The 13,927-nt window shown below is 37.3% G+C and overlaps 1 protein-coding gene across 3 annotated transcripts in view; it reads left to right on the top strand.

Moving 5' to 3' along the window:
* The window catches only part of LOC131684695 (transcription factor E2f1), a 53,399-nt gene that overhangs the window by 9,348 nt on the left and 30,124 nt on the right, over nt 1–13,927 (top strand). The window contains exon 1 of one of the 3 annotated variants that reach the window (XM_058967796.1): nt 12,273–12,416. The exons of 1 other annotated variant lie outside the window; for it this stretch is intronic. The gene's annotated coding sequence lies outside the window, so the exon portion shown is untranslated. Of the gene's footprint in view, nt 1–12,272; nt 12,417–13,654; nt 13,837–13,927 lie in introns of those variants that run through there. One more of the 3 variants, XM_058967797.1, reaches the window with a different exon arrangement.

Here is a 13,927-nt window from a genome sequence, read left to right as displayed (position 1 = left end):
ACAGGGTTACAGGCAGGGATGTCATTATGCCAGATTTATCTGGCACAGCCAGAGGTTTTGGCAGCTTCCAGGCAAAAAGACAAATCTCTCATTCTGTCAGATTTTTAAGTTTTGGAAGCGGCTACATACACATTTTGGAAATTTGGGTAAACATGTCCCAAATTTTACAAAAATCGATTGATGCACATTCTACGAAAACTAAAATATATGCCAAATTTCGATGACTATGAGGTCGCTGTCAAGTGCCAGATTTTGCCAGATATTTTTAATTGAACTGCCAGATTTTCTTTGAAAAATAGTGGCAATCCTGATTACAGGTCCTAGTAGTTTCCTTGTAATACTCGCGCCTATGAGACTGGTTGCTAGCAATTGTACACAATAGCTCACATAGAAATTTCAAAACCAAAGAGTAGAGCGAATAATCCATGAATAATAGTCTAAATTCTTTGTAATTGTTTACGTAAGTATATTAAGATTATGTGAAAGATTTATTACTTTATGAACTATATCATGAACAGTTTCACGAGCTCGACTGGTGAATCGTGTCTAACATATAAGGAATCAACTATATCTTGAAAGTGGATGTGTTTTTTTTTGAATGTGTGGACCATTTCATGAATGGTGAATTGTAACTTATATGCTCGCAATCATAACCAGTTGACAAAGCAAGAATGGATCTATGAATTATATGCCGAGTGTCGTGTAATGATTTTCGAGAAAATATCAAGACTTTGTTAACTTAGTGATCTAATTCACAACCACTAATACCAAATAAAGATCAATATGTGATAAATCATGAATCAGTTAACGTCGTATATTCGGACCATAGACAATGTTCATAGATTTGTGGATAAAATTATGAGCTAATGATTTTCGAGTTCGCGGATTGTCGGCGTGAGAAAAAAGCGTCGGCGGCGCGCCGCCGGTCTACATTTCGGCGTCGGCGTTTGTTGAAATTTACCGGCGGCGGCGGCGTGGCGCGGCGGCGCACAGGTCTATCTCCACCATCTATATTTCTTGTTTTTTTTTCGAAACCCGACGGAACAGTTATACAGTTATATTTAACCCTTAAAGGCGCAAACCAATTTTTTCAAATTCTCTGAAAATTGTCTCACGGTTTTAATACGTTGCTACGATAATTTTGAGATGGTTTTTACAATGTTGTTTTAAAACAACATTGCGCATTTAAGGGTTAAGTCAGTCCTGGTACAATGCACTCCATTGGAAAAGAAGGTGGATGGGTGGGGGAGAGTTCGAAAGGTTATTCGATCGTAGTGTCAAATCATTTAGTATGTCAATCTGTGAATCATCCGTATGGTAACGTGTTTATCACGGGTCCCAGCGCGAATGTGACTCCCCGTATACAACTTGATTTTGTAACCGTATTTCCATTTGCATATTTCAATATTAATTCTTCAAAAGGGCTAATGAGATTTTTGTAAACAAACTTCTTTCGCTCATTACTCTGCTGCCGAGTTGAATTTCTTGAAAAATACACTTGAATCAACACATTTACCCTTGGTAGAATCGATTTCAAATGTTTTCTGTGTTGAAATTATAACAAAATAAGAGATATCAGCAAAATAAAAGTTTGTTTACAAATCTTATTAGCCCTATTCAAAAGTTGATACGGATTTGTGTGTGTGTTCTAGAATGATCGCGCAGCCCGTGAGTATGCTACCCAACCTTTGGTGTGCGTTTCAGACTCTAGAAGAGAGTCCCCTATATCATTGGATTTCCCGATCATGTGTTGTCTAGTGGATATGAGCGTTATTCTTTTTTTATTGGTCCAACTGAAGGCATGAATCTAGGCTGCTAAGAACGAGGACGATCTCGCGAGCGATAGGTTAATGCTTGAGACCGCGTTTGAAAATTTGTTCTAAAACGTTTACTTAATTCTCGGGATGCTCCAATGTTAGCGAGATCGCGGGTGTAAGTATGTGTGGATGATTGCAATTGCATTTTCGCGTTTGTGACCCGGTTTGTGTTATCGCGAAAGCTAGGGACGTTTGTACGTTTTGTATGATACAAGTTGTGAGTGTATATGAAAGAATATGCAATTGATTGTGTTAGTGTGTGTTATGAATCTAACTTAAGATATAGTAATAAAAGAAAAAAAAAGCTGCCGAATTAAAATTAAGCTTTAAGCTGATAAAACAGGGCACATAGACATATACATATATTTTTTTCTTTTTAATAAACCAAAGCTCTTCAAGTATTCTTCTTTAGTCCCTAAATATAGCATCATAATCTTGTCTGATTATTTAGTTTAAATTTCCTGGACAGCGCAAAATTAACAAAAAAATATTATTTTTTTCTTACAATTTTTTTGCATATTTTGGATCTCTAAGATCAAAAAAGATATGCTCAAGACAGGATTTACTCAAATCGAATTGGTTCGTCTGTTAGAGCCCATAGAACTACCTACTATCAATTTCTTATATAGGGCCAACAAAATTAGTTTAAAAATCTGATAAAATCAGTCACAATCGGGGGCTGATAAAATCGGGTCTTCACTGTAATACTTATTAATCTTCATTTAGTTTGTCAACCAGGAAATCAAACATTAATATGCTATTGAGAATATTTGTAGATTTTCATATAGTTGACGTCTAACAGAAAGCTGTTTTAAGATCACAGTTTGAATCAAATGATAAATGACTCGCGCGTCCATCTAACCTGATTAAATATTCAATTAAAGTGTAGTTTCCTTCGCTGCTTCTTTCTCGTCAACACTCAAAAGCACACGGGAATATGCAAAGGACTATATGGTTATAGAAACGCATTAGTACCCGAGAAATCACAAACGCGCAAGCATGCGTCATAGTCGCACATACACGCGATAGAAAGAACGAGCACAGTAGCATGCAAACGCTCAAATCTTTCGCGATAGTTCAAACCCGGTCTCAAGCGCAATCAGTCACGCAAGCTATGATTACGCAATTTTATAAACGTCACGGCGATCAAGTCAACCTGGTAGCACTACCGAATTAAGATTTACTTGTTCGGTAGTGTCCAATTCAAAATATAGAATTTATATACACTAAACAAAAAGTCGCAGTGCGCTATACTTGGAGACTCCAGTGATGTGGAAAAGCTCACTTTTACACGGTTTTATAAACGAATTAAAACACGCTACATACATCCGCCAACCTACACACTAGACCAGCCAAAAGTTGCACAGTAATTTCTTTCGACGACTTGCACAGTAATGTGATATTTTTTCGGAGGTACCAGCAAATTGTTTAAAAAATTTCAGTAAAGTTGATTTTTTAGCGATTTTTAGTAATTTTTCGATAATTTGCTGAAACCCGCAATATTTTTCACTGAATTTATCCGCACTTCTGTTTTTTTCGGTGCATAAACATTATACTGACTAATTGTTCGGCAAATTTGTCCCAGCATTACCAAACCTCGTCAAAAACTTACAAGACAGGTACAGCAAATCATCTATCAAGTCGTCATTTTCAGAGGAAACTGCTGACTGACCAGTATATTTTGACGTTTGGATAGCACGGATTGCGGAGAGCTCAGTAACGGAATTGTTTTACTGAATTGATTACCGAACGGTTTGCTGTTCAAAACCCCAGTAAAATTTTACTGTACCCAGTAATTCAAATTAAGTGTGTACGCGGCATAAAAACGGCGACGTGATCAGATACATTAACAGAGCAACGCTTGTGCTCTTCGCGGTAATATAAATATGGCTACGTATGCGAACATGTAATCGGGATCATCCACGCACCTCTACACCCACGATCCCGCATATCTAAAAACAATCAAGTGATCAAGTCAATATGTTAGTACTCACCCAAGTGCGATTTTACATGAGACCACACATACGTTACGTAACACTTTTAGAGAGAAGGAGTCCAACCAAATGTGATATGAGGAAGGTGAAATAAGCTAGATAGCTACGTACTTTCAGCGGGTTAACTAAATGGATCAAATGTGTTGGGTGGCAGTTGCGGTTGTGTGTGATCTTGTTTTGCAGGCAGGTTACGATCACTGGCGCCAGTGCGATAATCATGCTCTTTCTGGGACGTCAGCATATCCCAGAGATAGCATAAAGGTTAATGCATTGGGCCGCAGTCTCGAAGGTTATGGGTTCGAATTCTACCACTGGGAGAATTTTTTTTACATAATTGCTTTCGTTTCACTCATCATTTCGATCGGTTTCCCGTTGGATACCACCAAAAAAGTCTTACGTACTATGTGTTTGCTGAAGAAAACATTGTTTTTATTAATAATTTCGTTCCATCTGGGGGGGGGGGGGGGGGGTTACGTAATTTATGTTATCCCTATAAATCGGCCACGCGCGGAAGCCTCTGCCTTTGGTCTTCGAAGCCTAAGTGCCTTCAATCGTCGACTCAAAAAACACTCATGCATTAGAAATTTCAGGGTGACATAATCGGATACTTTAGTTATATGGGGCAACTCATTCCCTTTTAGATCTGAACCCCGCCCGCATACTCAAAACCGCGGTTCGCGTGAACATTCAAAAACCCACATGAATATACAAGCGGCTACACGATTATTTAGGTGAATTTATACACGCGAAGTTACATACACGCGACACATACACGCCCTCGCGATCAATCCATTTAACATACACTCGCTCGAACTCTGCGCGATAATTCTACCACCAGGTCACAGAAGTAAACATGTAATTGTGATCGTCCACACGCAAACCTACGTCCGCGATCTCGCCAACATAAAATCGCCCATGTAATTAAGTGAACGTTTTAACACAGACTAACAGGCATAACACTATGAGGGAATTCCCTCAAAAAACATCGATCCGGCAATTTTCCCAGAACACTAGCTCCACCTTTTATTCACAGTCCCTAACACTCACTTGCTAGTGGGTTACCCCTCAGTTTTAAGAGCAATTTTTCACTAGTGGTCTATCCCCATACGCTTGCTCACCTGTCAGTGGCGCCATAATTGCAAATGTGGCCACAGTCCCAACTACAAATATATTTAAATTGACCGTTAAAGCGGGCGAAGTATTGTTTTCGAGTGTTATGTCTGTTAGTCTGTGGTTTTAACACCTATAAATTGATAAAAGGTTTGATCTGTCAAAATTCAATTGCAAATCGCTGGGAACCAATCAGTAAAGTGTATGTGAAAATATTTTGTCTGGATTAAAATTAATTGAACTATGATGTTAAATTTCAGCACTATGGAGTGGGAATGGAAGCGCTGTACAGTTTTGGTACTATTAAGGAAGCAAGTCCGATGGAGGTATAACGAAGCTGCGCGGTCGACAAATCGAAAATTTGCCTGGCTTTATAAGAAACGGTTGCAAGATGGAAGTGGTACGTTCAGGATCGAAAAAGCCTCGTTCTGTAACAACAAAGGGATTGATTAAAGCTGTAGCTAACAAAATACATCACAATCCGAACTGCAGATTCTTTAACTAAAGTGCTAAGGACTACAATGTGTCACGTAAAACGATCCAAACCGTAGTGAAAAAATCCTTTGGTTTGTGACTATGCAAACTTCGATAATAGCAGCTTCTTTCTGGGCAACAAAAAAGAGACTGGGAAGCTGCAAAATGCTAAAATCATGCAGATCATGCTGACGTCGGCGGTATCTGCTAGGATGAGAAATTGTTCGATGTAAACCGGAAATTTTACAATCAAAATAATAGTACTCGATGCTCGATAAAAATTTTTAGTCCATTATTATTCCCAGTGATAATTGTGTATATAGGACGCAAAAACCAGATTCAGTTATGATTTCGGCTGCAGTAGCTTCAAATGGTAAAAAAAACCCCGAAAATCAATTTTCAGTCGTTAAATTTTGCTTTACTGAAGATTGAGAACCAGCACACGGGGCAAACAGTTTGCAAACGAGGAGCCACCATATTCTTAAGGATTTTTGGACCTAGCAAATGGGGCCTCCTTTATCTCCGGATATCAACTTACCAGACTTTGCAATGTGAAGAATTATTGGAAGTCACCAACTGTAAAGCAAACCGTAATAAGGATGTTCTGATGAATGTAATTGAAAAAGGATAGAACAATTTTCCAGAAGAAACCGTGCGAGTCAGCTGCTCCAGTGTCTCCAAAAGATTAACGCAAATAGTCAAGTCAAAAGGCTCATTTCGATTAAGTTTAAAGTAAATAAGTCTGATCTATGCAAGAAATTTTTCGCCAAAGCTTCCGTTTTTCCTATGAAGCATAGAAAATAGTAAACGATTTTTAGTGTGTGTGTGTGTGTGTGTGTGTTAACCTTCCTATCTCCCACTAGCTGGTAGTGATTTACAGAAAAAAGATGTTTGCATGTATTTAACATTCATGCAAATAACTTGGTTCACGGATTTAGGAAGGTGTTAGCTCAATTGACTTTCCGATGACCCATTTCGTGTACAGCGCCAGACATGTTCCGAAGTCATCGTTCCATCAACTAGCCCCGCCTTACTGTAATGTTTGTATCAATTGGATTGTAACATTACAGTAAAACTTTCGATTCCATTTAAGCAGGAATCGACGCGTATTTAGTATATTGGTTCAATTTGTATATATAACACATGTGTACTAGACAACTTACCATTTTTGCATTTTTCTACCTTCATTCCTATCTAGTGAAGAAGGGAGGTGGCTCTGTATCTAAATATTAAAAAAACAGTTTTTTCCATTCATTTTTTTCTCGGAAGCAGTCAAGTTTAATATGAATTTTTTGTACCAGTTTTCCACTGAACAGTAAAATTGATTGTTACAAGAAATATTATTGTAAATCTACTGCGAGAACTCTGTTTAAACAATGTTTAAACAGTAATAGCTAGGGTGGTCAGCCTATTTTAGCTTTGTTTCTATTATCACCTTACCTATTTCAAGCCATTGGTTAGAGCAGCGTCTGCCATATTTGTTCAACGCATTGCACAGTGGGACGGGCCCGGACTTAAGTCCATATATGAATGTTATGCGATATTCTCGCTAGTATTTTTCTCCTATCGATTGGGTCTTCAGAGACATTTTTGCGAGATTTTAAGTGATTTGAACGTAAAATGAATTTTTGGCAGCTTTTTTAAGAGCGTAATTCAAGTGTTTTTTTTTGCATAATTTGACCATAGGAACTACGTCCGGTTATTTTCGTTTTTCAAAGAAATGGTTGATTTTATGCATTGCATTACTTCGCCAAAATTATCGGTGTGATAAAATTACATCATAAAATCGCCAGAAATAAGTCACTAGTTACTTTTGTTAGTGTTTAGATAACAGATTGTCATGAATTTTTATTGAATTCAAACTTCAAATACGATAACAACAACGACACCCGTTAATGCCCGCGATCACACTATACTCATTCGAAAGCTTTTAATTTTCTCTTTCAAATGAGTATATGCTAGTTTTGCGAAAACTTGCGATAAGCAGTCAAAATTTAAAAAAAAACTGAATGGAGACGCATGGTTATTAGTGATATTGAATTTGAATAATCACTTTATAGCTAGAATAATGACACGAATACTTGCATAACTTTCAAATAGCATTGAGAGCATGATCTACAAGGGTTTTACTAGTGATCAGGACTAAGGAGCCGAGTGGGAAGTATGTTTTTTAGATGGTAGAGGTATTAAGACTGATTGAAAATCAGCAAATATTTTCAACCATCTGAAATAGGGTATCAAATGTTTCTGGAACTATTTCTTGCTAACTTGCGCAATAACTGTCAAATAGAGTGAACACAGTTGAGTTATAGTCATTTGGTGCGACTATTTTGATCCGAATTTGCATAGCACTGATATAGCTTAAGGGTATGCGATATTATCCAAATAAAATAAGACCATTTTTAAATGAACCATATACATGAAAAAAGGGTTTTGGATTTATTTTCATTTATGATATGAAATAAGCAATCTAAGTAACTTAAAACACACCTACGAAAAAAATCGTTAATAATCTTGTTGATTAGTGAATGTAATTAAACATTCCACTAAGATGCTCACAATGTTTGTTTTGAAAATGATAGAAAATGTAGCTTTCATATCAAGTAACTCACAAACGAAATAAATATTCCAAAATTAGTCGAACACATCTTATTTGATTCGTAAAAACAAAATTACTATTAAAAAAAAATTATAAAGGACAGAATACTTACTTTTGAGCCACTCCAATAAGTAGTAAAGCTAATTTCTATTTTTATAATTAAAATAGCAATTTAGCACACACAAATTTTTTTTAAAAAGAATTTGTATCTTCACTACAACATAATTCTTTGAGCCACCCTAACGTATAATGAATTTTTTTTTACATGTGTTAATATCAAAAACGATTTAGTACACGAAAATTAGTACAGTAAGATTCCGTTTTTGGCACGTTCCGTTTTTGGCATGCTCCCATTGCCAACTCCGATTTTGGCAACAAATGGGTTCCGTTTTTGGCAACATTCTTGTTGTACATAATAAGTCTTTTAAAACTGTGCAATAAATATTTTTTTACATCAATTGACATCACATTTGACTTTATTTCCAAACATGGAAGTCATATTAACCCTCAAAGGGGCAAATCATTTTTTTTAAATTTCGTTAAAATTGTCTCATAGTTTCAATTCATTACTGCGATAAATTTGAGATGTTTTTCGCAATGTTGTTTTGAAACAGCGTTATGCATTTAAGGGTTAACTATATTGTACACTATGCGTATTGTGTTTAATGATCACAATAAGTATAGAAATGTATTATTTATGTATAATATAACTGGTAACAGTGTAATTAGTGTCTGACGGAATCAATTTTTATAGTAAGACCCAGAGCACTTTAAGAGTAAAGAGTAAAGAGGAATGCGCTACACTGCATAATAAGACTAGTTCTGGAGAAAATTTTCAATAGAATCTTAGTAACATTGCGAGCCTCTTTCTCTTTGGATTATTACGACGTCAATACCAAATTTGGCACTAAATTTTCAGTACATATCGAAAGCTGACCATGGTGCGTCCAAAAGACGTATTTGGGAATACAAAACTGACGGCTCCCAAATAGTTTGGTTTAGCTTTGGAACATTTGTTAGTTTTTTTGCGATTTTTTTTCAAATGAATGGAATTAGGGTGGTCCTTGTGGTTGAGGTGTTCAAAGTATCGACTGTTTAGATCAGTGTTAAAAATAATCGAAGCTCTTTTTTGACGGCTGAAAATGAACCTGAAGAGACTCGCGGTGAATAGAAAAAATATTCATTCAAATATCCATGCTATTCATTCAGTTGAATATCGTACAATATATTCATTTCACTAATTATCTAGGAAAATGTTTTCAAATGCCGGTAAGGCATATAAAACAACAATCATCATCGCTTACATTGTGCCACGCCCTACTTTGATGCGTTTGATTCGTTGTTGTACGGTCGCTTCGTGTAATAATCGGAGATGAATGAAAATCTGCATGGATGAATGGGCGGTTTGTTCGTTTGACGTTTTCAGCTGCGTCACTGAATATTGAAAATGAATGCGGCTGAATATGATCAATTTTCATTCAATGAATTTGAATATTTTTAACTCTGGTTTAGATGTGTGATTTTTACCTGCGAAATGCCCTACAATATAATTACACAAATGAATTGAAGCAAGTTTGCTAAATAAACAAGGCTATCTATAATGGTTAATCTGTTATGATTTTTTTTAAAGATTTAAGGTAGGGTGGCTCTTGAAAAATAGGGTTGCTTATATTATCTTTTGTTGTGTTAATTTCTCGCAAATGCATTTTTTTAGCACATTTTCACAGTAGCACTGATGTTTCAATCCCTTTTGTTTGGATAGTTGCAAGTGATTTATACAGGTTTTCTTCAAACATTGCAATTTGATTTTCAATCTATCAATTCCAATTGGAAGATCGACGATTGGTTAGTTATAGAGAGCAAAATTTATGTATTTTTTAAAAAAGCTATGTTTTTTAACAAAATTGTTCATTAATATTCACGAAAGAAAAGATAACAATCCCAGGAGCGAATGTCATGATAACATTTATCGCACTTTGAAGCTTTTTTATTATTGTATTTTTTGCGAAGATTTAGGAATAAAACATTTATTTCTAGATATATGCTTCATAAAAAAATGTTAAAATTCATTTTCTCAAGTATTTTTTTAAATGTCATGTAGCGTCATCTACATAAGTTATAAAGTATGAATGTCTTCAGTACATGTGTTAAAAATATCAAACAAACAACTTTGCCGAAGAAAGTTTTTTGATAGAACACCTCTGTCAAAAGATAGAACTGATCTAGATAAGTTTCTACTTATCTGGATCAAAACCAAAGTTGTCAAAATAATTATCATTTCCATCTAAGATACTTTTCTACCGACACTAATCCTCCAGGATATATACCCAAGGTGCTAGAGGTTTTGAGTGTCGAAAGTAGCATTCTACCCCACCGTACGACGTCTGAATTTGATAAAAACACGAATAAAATTGAATTTGCTTATTTTTTCTTTCATCTCATTCCATTTAACGTATGATTAAAAATCTTTGAAACATTTTTGAAATCGTAAATTGAAAATCTAAAGTTCAAAAAAAGTTTCAATTTTTGGCACGGTTCCGGTTTTGGCAACTGAAAAAAATAAAATTGTTGCCAAAAACGGAATCCTACTGTATACACAAATTTTAAGAACGAATTCGAAAAAAATATTTTTGAGACACCCTAATGAATAGTAAACGCTAATTTTTGAAATGGTTTAATATCAAAAACGAATTCAGCGTACCAAGATTACATGAAATCGTCCTATTTAAACCGATACGGCAAAGTTTGGACTTTAGTCCACCTTTTGGTAGCGCAACAATAGGGGTACTCGATTCGAGTTTTCGTTCGCTCAAACACGAGAATTGCACCGTTTTCAGGGCATTTGTGTGATTCTTAACAACGAAGCAAAGCTCTTGAAGCCAATTTGTACGCAGTCCATTGATTGTAGACCGAGTAATTAATTAATTAGTGAAGCACCCTCCTAGCATAGCATAGCACGAACACCTGCACAAATCGTAGATGGAGTTGCAAAGTAGTAAACGATTTTTAGTACCGTTTTATGGAGCTACCCAAAACAGTCGACAACTAGTTTCAGGACTAGAATTAGAACCGCACATTGAAAATTAAACATCAGGCTCACGTTCGGCGCAAGTATTCAAGAACCATTTTTGATATGCAAATGGCCACACGTTTATACAATCGCATTCATACACGCAAAGTTTCATATAAGCTAGAACACGCGACACATCCACGGCCACGCGATCAAATAGGGTAGCATATTAACGCTCAAATCCTTTGCGATCATCCACGCACACCTGGGGGTTTAATCTACTAAAAATTTATAAATGCGGTCTTCAACACGAACAAATAAATACTCATCCGCCAACGGCACCATGAAATATCTGTACGTGTCCACATCTGAACCGTACACCTAATATCACAATCAGAATCACGGCCCGCAGCAATTGGCCTGTTGTGCAGTATTTGAGTGGGTTACATTTCTCGTCTCGGCATGCAATGCAGGGACTGACTCTTGAAATGGAGCCCTTCCGAGAATCCAGCTCTACAGTTCCCGTTGAACCACTCTAAAAAAAATCTACTTTCTTGATAAGATTCAGAAATGCCTCGAAAATGGTGAAATGCTCTTGAATCCAACAAAGATTCGAGTCGAGTGTCTCAATTTTCACCCTACCATTTGAGCTAATACGTTGAACATAAATTGCAGACGCTGTTCTAACCAACGGCTATGAATGTAAAGGGTTGAAAATTTATTCATTACACCTTCATTTAAGTTTGGTACGGAATTTTTTTCATGAAATAACATTTTTTCACAGCACGTGCCTCTCATACCAAAATGAACTATCACACAAGGGTGCACATTGTTTGATAATGTTCATGTTCACGCTGGACCACCCACGGTTTTCGGTGTACTCTTTCATTCATATTAGTGTACCGAAGACTATCAGACGATTCATCGTTATCACACTTCAAAATTGTGCCCACACTTGACAAATGGTAAACATTTCACGCCGAGTCGGACTACCACACAATGTTATCCGGATTAATTTTTTGCATCCACGAAGAAACGAGCAATACCACCCGTGCCCGTGGAAAATAAAAGAACCCTATTTATAACGCTCTGAACATCGACTACAAAAACAACAACTGTCAGTTAGCGTTACTTCGCAATATGAGATCACCCCGCACAGAACGCACATCCTTTCATTCATGTGTCAAATCGGAATGGTTGTGTATCACACACAATCCGGTACAGAGGGACCCATCGGCGGCACCAACACTATTGCGCAAAACGCCCCAGACTTGAGCCAGAAGTAAAGTGCCGTCCAAAGAAGAAGCACACAGAATCGGATTTTAGATAGACACCACTTCGCATAGCAGCAATACTACCGCTGTGGTAGCAGCAGTACAGAAGAAGAAATACGGTGCGGGTACAAATTGAAGGTAAGACCCCACTTCGTGGCGGACATTTTTTTCGACTAGTTCAAAGTGCTGTAAGGCGAGTTTATTTTGATTGTTTCAATTCAAAAGTGGTTCAACGGGTTTTCCGCGATATTCAGGTGATTTTTCCTTTAGTCCGGAAGTGTTAGTATAAGGTGATGCTAGTTTTTTCGGAGATTGTCTTGTCACTGCGCGGTAAGAAGAAGTAGAGCGCTACGACCGTCAGACAGAGCGAAAAGCGATGACGGTAAAAATTTCCGCCACCGCAGCAACAACAGGGCGATAATTGAAATCGTGTTTTACCAATGAAGAAAATCGATAATTCGAACATTAATTTACGGCTCCATCTCCTGGCTGACACGTTTCGTATTTAGTCTGACAGTGCTTATTACTTTTCTATGCAGCGTCGAGGAGTTTCCTCTTTCTGCGATGCATTTGTGCAGAGCCGTGTCTCACCCCTCCGAATTTTTAATTACTCCTTTTTAAAGTAATTCTTATGCGTCGTATTTTTCGAAAAAGGTTTTCCTTCACTCTACTACTCCCCTTGTACATTTAATTTGACAGGAAGTAGGGTGGTGAAAAAAAGTCCGTCTAACAGTCTCAATGTCGGTGCCCGTTAATCGACTTATTGATTTTCTGTAGAAGTGGAGCGATTTCCTTCTGTACACGGCCTGGCTTTATCATTGTGTTCACAGACCTTAAACCACATTGACAGTGGTTGTCAAATCATTGTGGTGCCATCGAACCCTGTGCAGTTATTAAACTGCCAATTCGTAATATCGTTCTGTCGTATTTGTACCACCCTATTTTTAACCCGTATGTATGTGTCGGTGTCCGCCACAGAACGCGGTGTGGGAATATTTGAGGTTCTTCGGCTTGCTTCTCTGTTCCAGTCAAACGAAGTCTCGTCGACGTTTGTTGTTATTCTCCCTACTTGCGCGATCGCGGCTCCGTGCTGCCATTGCAACAAAGTTCAAATAAACAGACAGTCGTTTTTAATTTTGTGTGGGTATCTAGACGAAGTTGATCATACATTACGTTGATGCGAATTGATAGAACTTTTCACTGACAAATTTTTAAAATTTCGTATGATATATCGTTTGGAAATACTATTCAAAGAATTAAAACTGAATACAGACAATTTTCATTCGAAATTATCCTATCTGGCAGCACCGACTACCGGCTGTAGACCACTCCTGGCTCTCTGTTGATGAAAAATCGCCGCAGCGCTTCTTCTTTGCCCTGGCATCGGCGCGATAGAAGCACACAGACACACTCCGGTTCGGCAAGAGCAAGTGAGAGAAACGCAGTAATTAGACGGAGGTTACAGTTTTCCTGAATTTTGTCAGTAACGTACCATCACCGCTGCCGGTTCAGGAAGCAGGACAATGGTCCGGAATCCGTCGCCAGGATACTGCAGATGGTAAGAATCATTTGAGGTCACAAGCCATACCATACCACTTTGCAGCGGTCATCCGAAATGTTAAAAACTGCGCCTCATGATCGTTGGCATG

The sequence above is a fragment of the Topomyia yanbarensis genome, chromosome 2, assembly GCF_030247195.1.
Source record: "Topomyia yanbarensis strain Yona2022 chromosome 2, ASM3024719v1, whole genome shotgun sequence".
Taxonomy (NCBI): domain Eukaryota; kingdom Metazoa; phylum Arthropoda; class Insecta; order Diptera; family Culicidae; genus Topomyia; species Topomyia yanbarensis.
The sequence above is the reverse complement of the archived record's forward strand: the minus strand, read 5'-3'. Positions and strand labels throughout refer to the sequence as shown.